This window comes from Pistacia vera, unplaced genomic scaffold (assembly GCF_008641045.1).
Source record: "Pistacia vera cultivar Batoury unplaced genomic scaffold, PisVer_v2 Contig1280, whole genome shotgun sequence".
NCBI classification, from domain to species: Eukaryota; Viridiplantae; Streptophyta; class Magnoliopsida; order Sapindales; family Anacardiaceae; genus Pistacia; species Pistacia vera.
In genome coordinates, this window is record NW_022195336.1 from 94,683 (window position 1) to 102,758 (window position 8,076).

General features: G+C 34.9%; 1 long non-coding RNA gene across 2 annotated transcripts; it reads right to left on the minus strand.

The window, feature by feature from the left end:
- Positions 1 to 241: 241 nt before the first annotated feature.
- Positions 242 to 6,569, minus strand: LOC116121776. Of its 2 annotated transcripts, XR_004126768.1 has the most exons (5): positions 5,953 to 6,569; positions 4,178 to 4,237; positions 3,404 to 3,614; positions 433 to 506; positions 242 to 330 (listed from the first exon to the last, which is right to left on the minus strand). It is a non-coding gene; the product is annotated as an uncharacterized LOC116121776 (long non-coding RNA). The 2 variants fall into 2 exon arrangements; XR_004126769.1 differs by lacking the exons at positions 242 to 330; positions 433 to 506 and having other exon boundaries at positions 2,870 to 3,614; positions 5,953 to 6,557.
- Positions 6,570 to 8,076: the final 1,507 nt, after the last annotated feature.

Genomic DNA, 8,076 nt, shown 5'->3' on the forward strand with positions numbered 1-8,076 from the left:
TACACTAATATTTAAAGAAATTAAAAAAAATATATAAGCAGTGTCACAAGAATCCAGTGTGAGTAAAGCTTCCAGTAACACCACCAGAAGGTAAACTAGCCGCCGATGCTAGCACCAGCAGCAGAAAAAGGCCCATGTGGCAACAACGTTGGTGTGGGTGAGATGGCCAGAAGGCCGCTGATGCTAACACCAGGAGCAAAAAAGCCTACATTAGCTATGCCTATTGTTAATGTATCTAACTATCCATAACCCACAAACATAAGATGCGAAAAACCACCCACAACTTCGTATTTAAAAGTCCGCCGCAAGAAAGTTGCTAGAGAGCGATACCTGCATTGATACATTGACTCGTAAAAAAAAAAAAAAAAGAGAAAAAAAGAGAAAAAAAAAAAAAAAAAAAAAAACAACAGAGCACTTAAATATTTTCCATACCTTCTCTTCAACTTTGAATGGCGGAAGACCTTATAAGGGCATGTGCTGCGTCAAAAAGCATCCCCTAATCCACACTGTAAAGTGTATAATCAGTCGAAGAGCATTGGTTGATCAAACACAAGCTACTAAAACAAATTTGGTATGCTTACACGGATAACAACAAATATCCATATGCTAAAACTAAACTTGAATTTAAAATCTAAAATCGGTCAATAAAAAATCTCTAATAAAAAGAACAAAAAAATCTCAGACCATTGACCCATCGAGCCCAACACCCATATCAACCCAGACCAATGACCCCCTTGAAGCCCATCTTAGTATGGCCCAAGCCGAACAACACCCACATAAAAGAAAGTTGAATCGCCCCAAGCCCATTGTAAGTTTGCAACCTTGGGAAATCGTTTTTGAGTTTAATGGAACTACTGAATTTTAACTTACTGGTTTGATTGCTTTGGGATTGAATTATTAGGATAATTTTTTGGCTCGTCTTGGACTCTTATAGAATAAAACAAAAAAAGGCCTCTTGCTTCATGTAACTGCATTAAGAAGCCCTTGCATTTCTACAATAATGCTGGGAGACTTCTTGAACCTGAAGTTTCTCCAAAGTACAGCTAAAGGAACTTCCAACTTTGCACTATGGAGGATTTTGTATGAATTTTGTAGAAGAATGTCATAAGCATTTGTCTTGAAATTCGGTTCCCTATCCCGCATTGCTTCTCGGAGTTCAGTCTGAAAAAACCATCTAGCCATAGCTTTTTTTGACCTCAAAAATACATTGATCATAAGGTTAAAAATGATGAACAAGCAATATTCCTCTTCCACATTATTTTTAATTTGGTGTGTTAATGGGTTAGTTGCATATCTGCTTGGTTCTTCCTATCATTAAAATACAATTCATTCAAGATGAGTAAACGATGCACGTTCATCAAGGGAAGAAACTCTCACCTTGGACAGGCGTGAATAGCTCGGAAAATAATTCATCTAGCAACAGGCACAGATTGCATACAATGTAAACCACATATACAAATATACCAAAGCCAGAGTACAACAAAACACTAAACTTTCTCATCTGCCATTGCCCTTTCTAACAATCCATGGATATGTGTTTTGTGCCTCCTCAACTTATTGCATCAAAGATCCAATGCTGATATCTACCAAAGTACTAAAGAGTTACGGACTGCAAGGATATATCTAGAGCCTGTGTAAGATGAACTCCCAAAAGATATACTAAACTGCTTATAGTGTCTCCAACGAATCCTCACATTAAAGTTATCATGAAGTGATCATCTAAAAGGAAACCCAAATTTGGCCACTATGGTATAATAAAACTTCAGTTTCTACGGAAATTACACATCTAATATTCGAAAATATCAGAATTTGACTCATTCTTCAAGTTTCTTTTGCTTATCTTCATTTTCAAGTATGATTACACTGAAATACTTGAGTCTTAGAGCCTGACAGAAGGATGTACTTCAAGATTCAAATAGTCCACCTGCTTCCCGCTGAATAATAAAATATATACAAAAAGTACTTTTAAAAAAATAAGATATAAAAGTGAAAAAGCTAATTTCTAAAGGATACAAAAGCAGTCAAACTCCCAGCCGCAAAGTATTTCTGACGGTCAAATACAGGAAGCTAAGACATCTCACTTCAACTTACGTTACTTTAAATTACAACTTCATACATTACACTTCAAGGAAGATGAGTGAAAATAAACTCTTCAAGAAAGGTAAAATTTAACCCTTAGGACATAGATATCTCAAGTTCAAAAATCTAAAAATTATCAGTTAAATTAAAGAGGCTGGCAACTTCATTCTCCTCTCCTCCTGTTGAAAACACACTGATTATGAGTTTTGCAAAAGTGGTGAGTTTGTGGAAGCCCCACACACCCATTGAGTTGTATATGATGTTGGGATCATCAACAGAAAGTGATGTTAGATTCATGGGAATATCTTGTTCTTGAAAAGAATGAGCAAGCCTCACCTATTACAAGTATCCTCTCTATTATCCCAATTTTATACAATTTTTTAGCAAGAGGGTTTTTAGAAATGAAGGAAGTTGGCCTCTTAGAATGAATATTAGAGAAGGACTGCCATCAATCTTAAGTGTTCAATGCATGCATTGTTGCGCTTCAATCATCTGGAAAAGAAACAAGAATCCTTATTTAAGAAAAGCACCTGTCTAGCAAATACAACCGAGTAGATTTTGAGAAAAACTTCAATAGCTGCTCAATGTCTAAAGTATCTAGGCCATTGTTAGATATGAAGACAGTTAAAATTTCATTGGTGGGTTGTTTCCTTTTGGGTTATCTTGTGTTGCTGTTGTTATCTGTTTTGCTGAATATCAATATAGAGTTATAGGCATCTATCATTTTCTTGTTTCATGGTTGTTGGTTGCTACTATTTCATTGGTTTGGTTGAGTACTAGGAGGGTTTCTATTAGTATACCTCTCAAATCACACCTTCCTTCTAGTTTCCACATCAGTAACATGAAATATTAGACACTCATTTCAACACAATTTCACAAATATTCCCATAACTCTGAGCAGCCAAAATTTCAATATTTAACCACCAACACCATTCAGAAAAATTCATAAAGCAGTAGCAGAAACCTTCAATAAATTTCAACTGTAGAATCCAACAATTAAGGTTAAACTACAATGCAACAATTATGCCGACTTCTCTTACCACAAATAACTCTAGAAATTATCATTCAAGATCAAGCATAGTCTTCTAATTAAGGCTCCCCCAGGCAGAATGTATCATTGCCTTCCACATCATAATCTTCTAATTAAAAGAAAGTAGATATCTGCTGAGTATCTAAAGAGTCTAACTTAATAAAATGGAAATACATTTTTCTGCAGTATGGTGAGCTCTGTTATGAAAACAAAGGCCAATAATGGAATTACTTTAAAATTGCAATATGCAAAGCCGTAAGATTTTAGTTCAAGGAGAGTTTAGATTGTTCTTACTCCTATGGATCGTGGATGAACTTGTGAACTATATTAGCACGACCATTGTCGTCTTTTATCCCTTTTGCTCATGATGGAAAGAAAACCATCTGGAAATGAAACAAACTCTTGCATGGATCTCATTCAGAAGATAATGCTATGCAACTCTTTTGGTGGCCTCTTATGACAAAAGCTTTCCTTGCTTGTTTTAGTGATTAAGTTTTGGCAAATCCTGCCAGCTCGATCAATAAAATTTCAACCAATATTTCAATACAACCAAAAAAAGTATAGCTTTAAAGCACCAAACTTCCTCAAATTAAAAAGCAAGAAAAAGACAATTTCATTGTACCACCTCCCATACCCAACAAAAGCCAAGGAAACATCTCATACTAAAATCTTTCCAGATAATAATTTAATCATTGTGCTAAGATACTTTTACGGTATAGAATAAACGGACATTCAGTGGAAGAACAATGGAGATTTTTTTATTCAAACAAAGTTTATTTATAAAGGTGCATTAAAGATTATTTTGTTGGATAAGCAGAAAATAAATATAAAACCCCAAGTGGGAAAATCAACTTTCCATTAACAATAAGGTGAACTAAACAAGCTCTCATGAAAGATACATTTCTAATTAAATATAGAATATCCTCAACTGGTAACTTTTCCCTTTTTGAGCCAATATCCTCTACTATATCTGCCCCTCGAAAAAGTGGCATACATAGCTATCACACCTGCCATGCCATCTTATTGGAGAAATTAAAAAGATAGGTACTAATTAGAAAGAATGCATACCAAATCTGTGACATATTCCAAAACCATGTCCTCCACAAGTGCCAAAGTTTCTGGAAGCAGCTGAGTGAAACAAAACAAGAAATTCATACATATATCAAACTAGACATAAAATTTAAAAGAGGAAAATGCATACCATTATACATTCAAATAACAAAATAACAACAGTTCCATGTGAATCATGTAAAAGTAAAATGTGACCACATGGAGACTAAGGTCTCTAGCTGTTAATGAAGCATGGATTATTATGATGGCATGAAATAATCATTCAAGTGATATATACATCAATTCGTTAAAAAGCTGCTATCTGTTCAGAGAGAGAATATAAACCATCAGATAATACATGTGTGTGTATGCATGGAAGTATGAATTTGCAGGACGTGTTCAGGAGGCATGAAAAAGATTATTTCTTTCTGGATTATGCAGACTGCAAAAAAGTTTCAGCTACAGGCCACTTAAAACAGGTAATAAACACTGTAAACAATTTTAACATTATTTTGAAGCAAACTTGAAAACGTATGTAAAGATTCTTGCCAACTATTTTCCGGGTTTATCTTACCAAATTCACAAAATACCCCAAAACCAACTAACTAGAGTCAACAAAATGAACAACAAGTAACTATAGCAATGAAAGCAACTTATAATTTTATGGAATGGAGAAGAAAAGTAATTCTAAAAGAGAGAGAGAGAGAGAGAGAGGGAGAGAGAGAGAAATGTCCCCGGTTTACTAAAGCCAGTCTAATGTGTTTGGAAACAACAAATTAGCTGAATCTAAACATCAGAGAAATTTCGTATGAAAATTAGGGCTAATTCAGGTCTGATAAAGGTTGATAATAGAGCTTACATTTAAAGTTATGGTTTGGAGATGTCCACATGAATAAAAAATAAAATGAGGAGATAACAAATTCATCAATTAGCATATACAGTTCCATGCATAACAACAAAATCATTATATTTGAGATCAACAACACAATTCAGTGTCCCAATCCTGTTGTTTCCAAACGCATTAGACTGGTTTTAGTAAACCGGGGACATTTCTCTCTCTCTCCCTCTCTCTCTCTCTCTCTCTTAGAATTACTTTTCTTCTTCATTCCATAAAATTATAAGTTGCTTTCATTGCTATAGTTACTTGTTCATTCAGGTTACTTCTTGTTCATTTTGTTGACTCTAGTCAGTTGGTTTTGGGGTATTTTTTGAATTTGGTAAGGGGGAAAAAAAGGCTAAAAGACAGTTACCATTCCTTACATTAGGATCATTGCCAAAATCGTACATCATGTGCTGCACTGTAGTACCAAAGTACGTGAATAAAAATACAAAAATGGCAATAGAACTCCCAAAAAAGAGGTTTCCACTAATATAAGAAATTTAAAAGAAAACCCTAAGGCATTCACTCACAATCTTTTGAAAGACTCCTCGCTTGTGCTTAAAGGAAGTTGTTTCATTAGGCTGCGAGGATCCTGCCTTTTGTTTTCAGGATTGTTCGGCAGAAAAGTTACTCATTGAGTGTATGGGTTAAAAATTGTGGGAATGTTACACAGTGTATGGGTGCGTTTCTCATTGGGGAATTTTGTCAAACACATGATAGCCATTTACAAGCAAATTAACAAACCCAAGAAATCATGAACCCATATAACTAATCAACACAACAAAATACAATACATCAACATACAGATAAGAATTTTAATTAAATCAAGCACCCAAGCATTATACACAATAAATCAAAGCTATACATCTGACATTGAAGTAGATATAAGTAAATTGAGATGATTAAAACACACCTTCGGCGAAGAGGTAACCGTTAGTTGTTCGGAGCTGGAGGTGGAGAATGGCGCATTCTAGAGGGGAAACTGAAAGAGGGTTATTGTATTGAGGTATATAAGGAAATTATGTATAAAAAAGATTACAAAATATCAGAATTTGGCTAATTGATTTCAAAAAAATATTTTGATTTTATGTGCAGAATGAATGAAAAGTTATTTATGTGCTTTGATTGAAAAAATAGTCTATCGGTGAATCTCAATACAGGAAACTCAGTATATTTTTGTATGAACTTTATACATTTAGTTTATCTGATATTTGTTTTAAGATTTAGAGACTTGTTGACTTATTTGTTTTGTCTTTGCTGGTAATTGTCCTCTTTTGCATGAGATTCAACTTGAATATTTGTTTACTTATAAAAACATATGAGACGACTTTTCTCATTAGTTTATCAATGTCAATTTTTGCCCACAGCTAGAGAACTCTCTTCATCTAACAGCTCGTTAAAAGTATTGGCAATTTTATTATTGTAACTTGAAGTTCTATTCAATTCATTCTCAAGTTCTATAGCTTAAACTCATATTATTTTGCTGGGGGAATACAGTTTTTATACCATTAGAAACACTATTCAGATGTGCAGATTGGCTAATGTCAGGAAGGACTATTTTAATTTACTATGACTAAGAGCCTGATATAGTAGCCTTGGAGCAGTCTTGTATTGAAGCCATGAAATTTTTTAAAGAAAACAGTCGAGAAAAAGGTAGGATGAATTCATTATTGAAAATCTCAAAGTTTGAATTCAAGATGCAGAGGAATTATTCCTGCTTTGGTCTCCACTCTCCTTTTTCCCATTTCCTATATAAGCTTTTTGGGTGGTGTTGCGTTGATTTTCTTCTGACTTTTAATGGATTCTTAGATTAAAGATATGCAGTTAGTGAAGGAGTCAGTGAAGGGCATGGAAATAGAGTACATTGACATATTGCTATTGCCAATCCTCAGTACTGATCTTAAAGTTAATGGAACTTACTGTTAGATTTATCATAGCAAATGACATCACAACAAGCCACCTCAGACAAATGCTCCAGCTCGGCTGTAATATCTCAACACAATAAGGAGGATTCTAGAATACCATAAGTTGTAATTCTGTGTCATACAGTCTGTACAAATTAGTTAGAATTCTGATTCCTTTATTTGATTCTTTGTAATTACTATAAATAGATAGCTCAACACGTTGTAAAGGGGGTAATCGAATAGTGCAAACAATATTTTCAACAACCAATTGTTTCTCTACAACTTCATTTGTTTCTCTCTGCCTCCCTGCAAATACCAAGGTTACCAAAACCATTACGGTATCAGAGCTATAACAATGGCTTCCGAAGATAAAAAAGCCCCTATCAACCGCAACCCAAAAGACCCTACTAGTCCTTTTTTTCTCAACCCGAATGATGGTCCATGAATGCTACTCACCAACCATCTTCTCACCCCTAAAAACTACCACTCTTGGGCATGTACCATGTGTCGCTCACTCCAAATAAAAAAGAAACTGGGTTTCATTGATGGTACTCTTCTTGAACCCTCCTCCACCGATGCCTTGTTAGAACCATGGCTTGAATGCAATGACATGGTTGTAACTTGGCTTCAAAATGCAATGTCTCTTGAGATTAAAAAACAGCGTTGTTTATGTTGAGACTGCCAATGAACTATGGCTTGAACTCAAACAACGTTTTGCCCAAAACAATAGGCCAAGAATCTTTGAATTGAAGCAATCCATTCACAATATTAAACAAGGTGATGATTCTGTCAGCTTTTACTTCTCTAAGTTGAAAAGTTTATTTGATGAACTTCTCAATTTTGAATTTATTCCATCGTGTACATGTGGTGCCATGAAACCTGTGCTTGAGAACCAACAATGTGACTGGATCATGAAATTCCTCATGGGGCTCAACGATTCCTTTAGCAACATCAAAGCTTAGATTATCCTCCTCAGACCCATTCCATCTTTGAGTGAAGTTTTTGCTCTTGTTCAACAAGAAGAGAAGCATAAGCAGATTTCGAACCTTCCCAATCTTTATGACACAATGACCTTAGCTATTAGAACTCATTATCCACCCACCCGAGACAACCCCAAATCTTTTAGTTCCCAA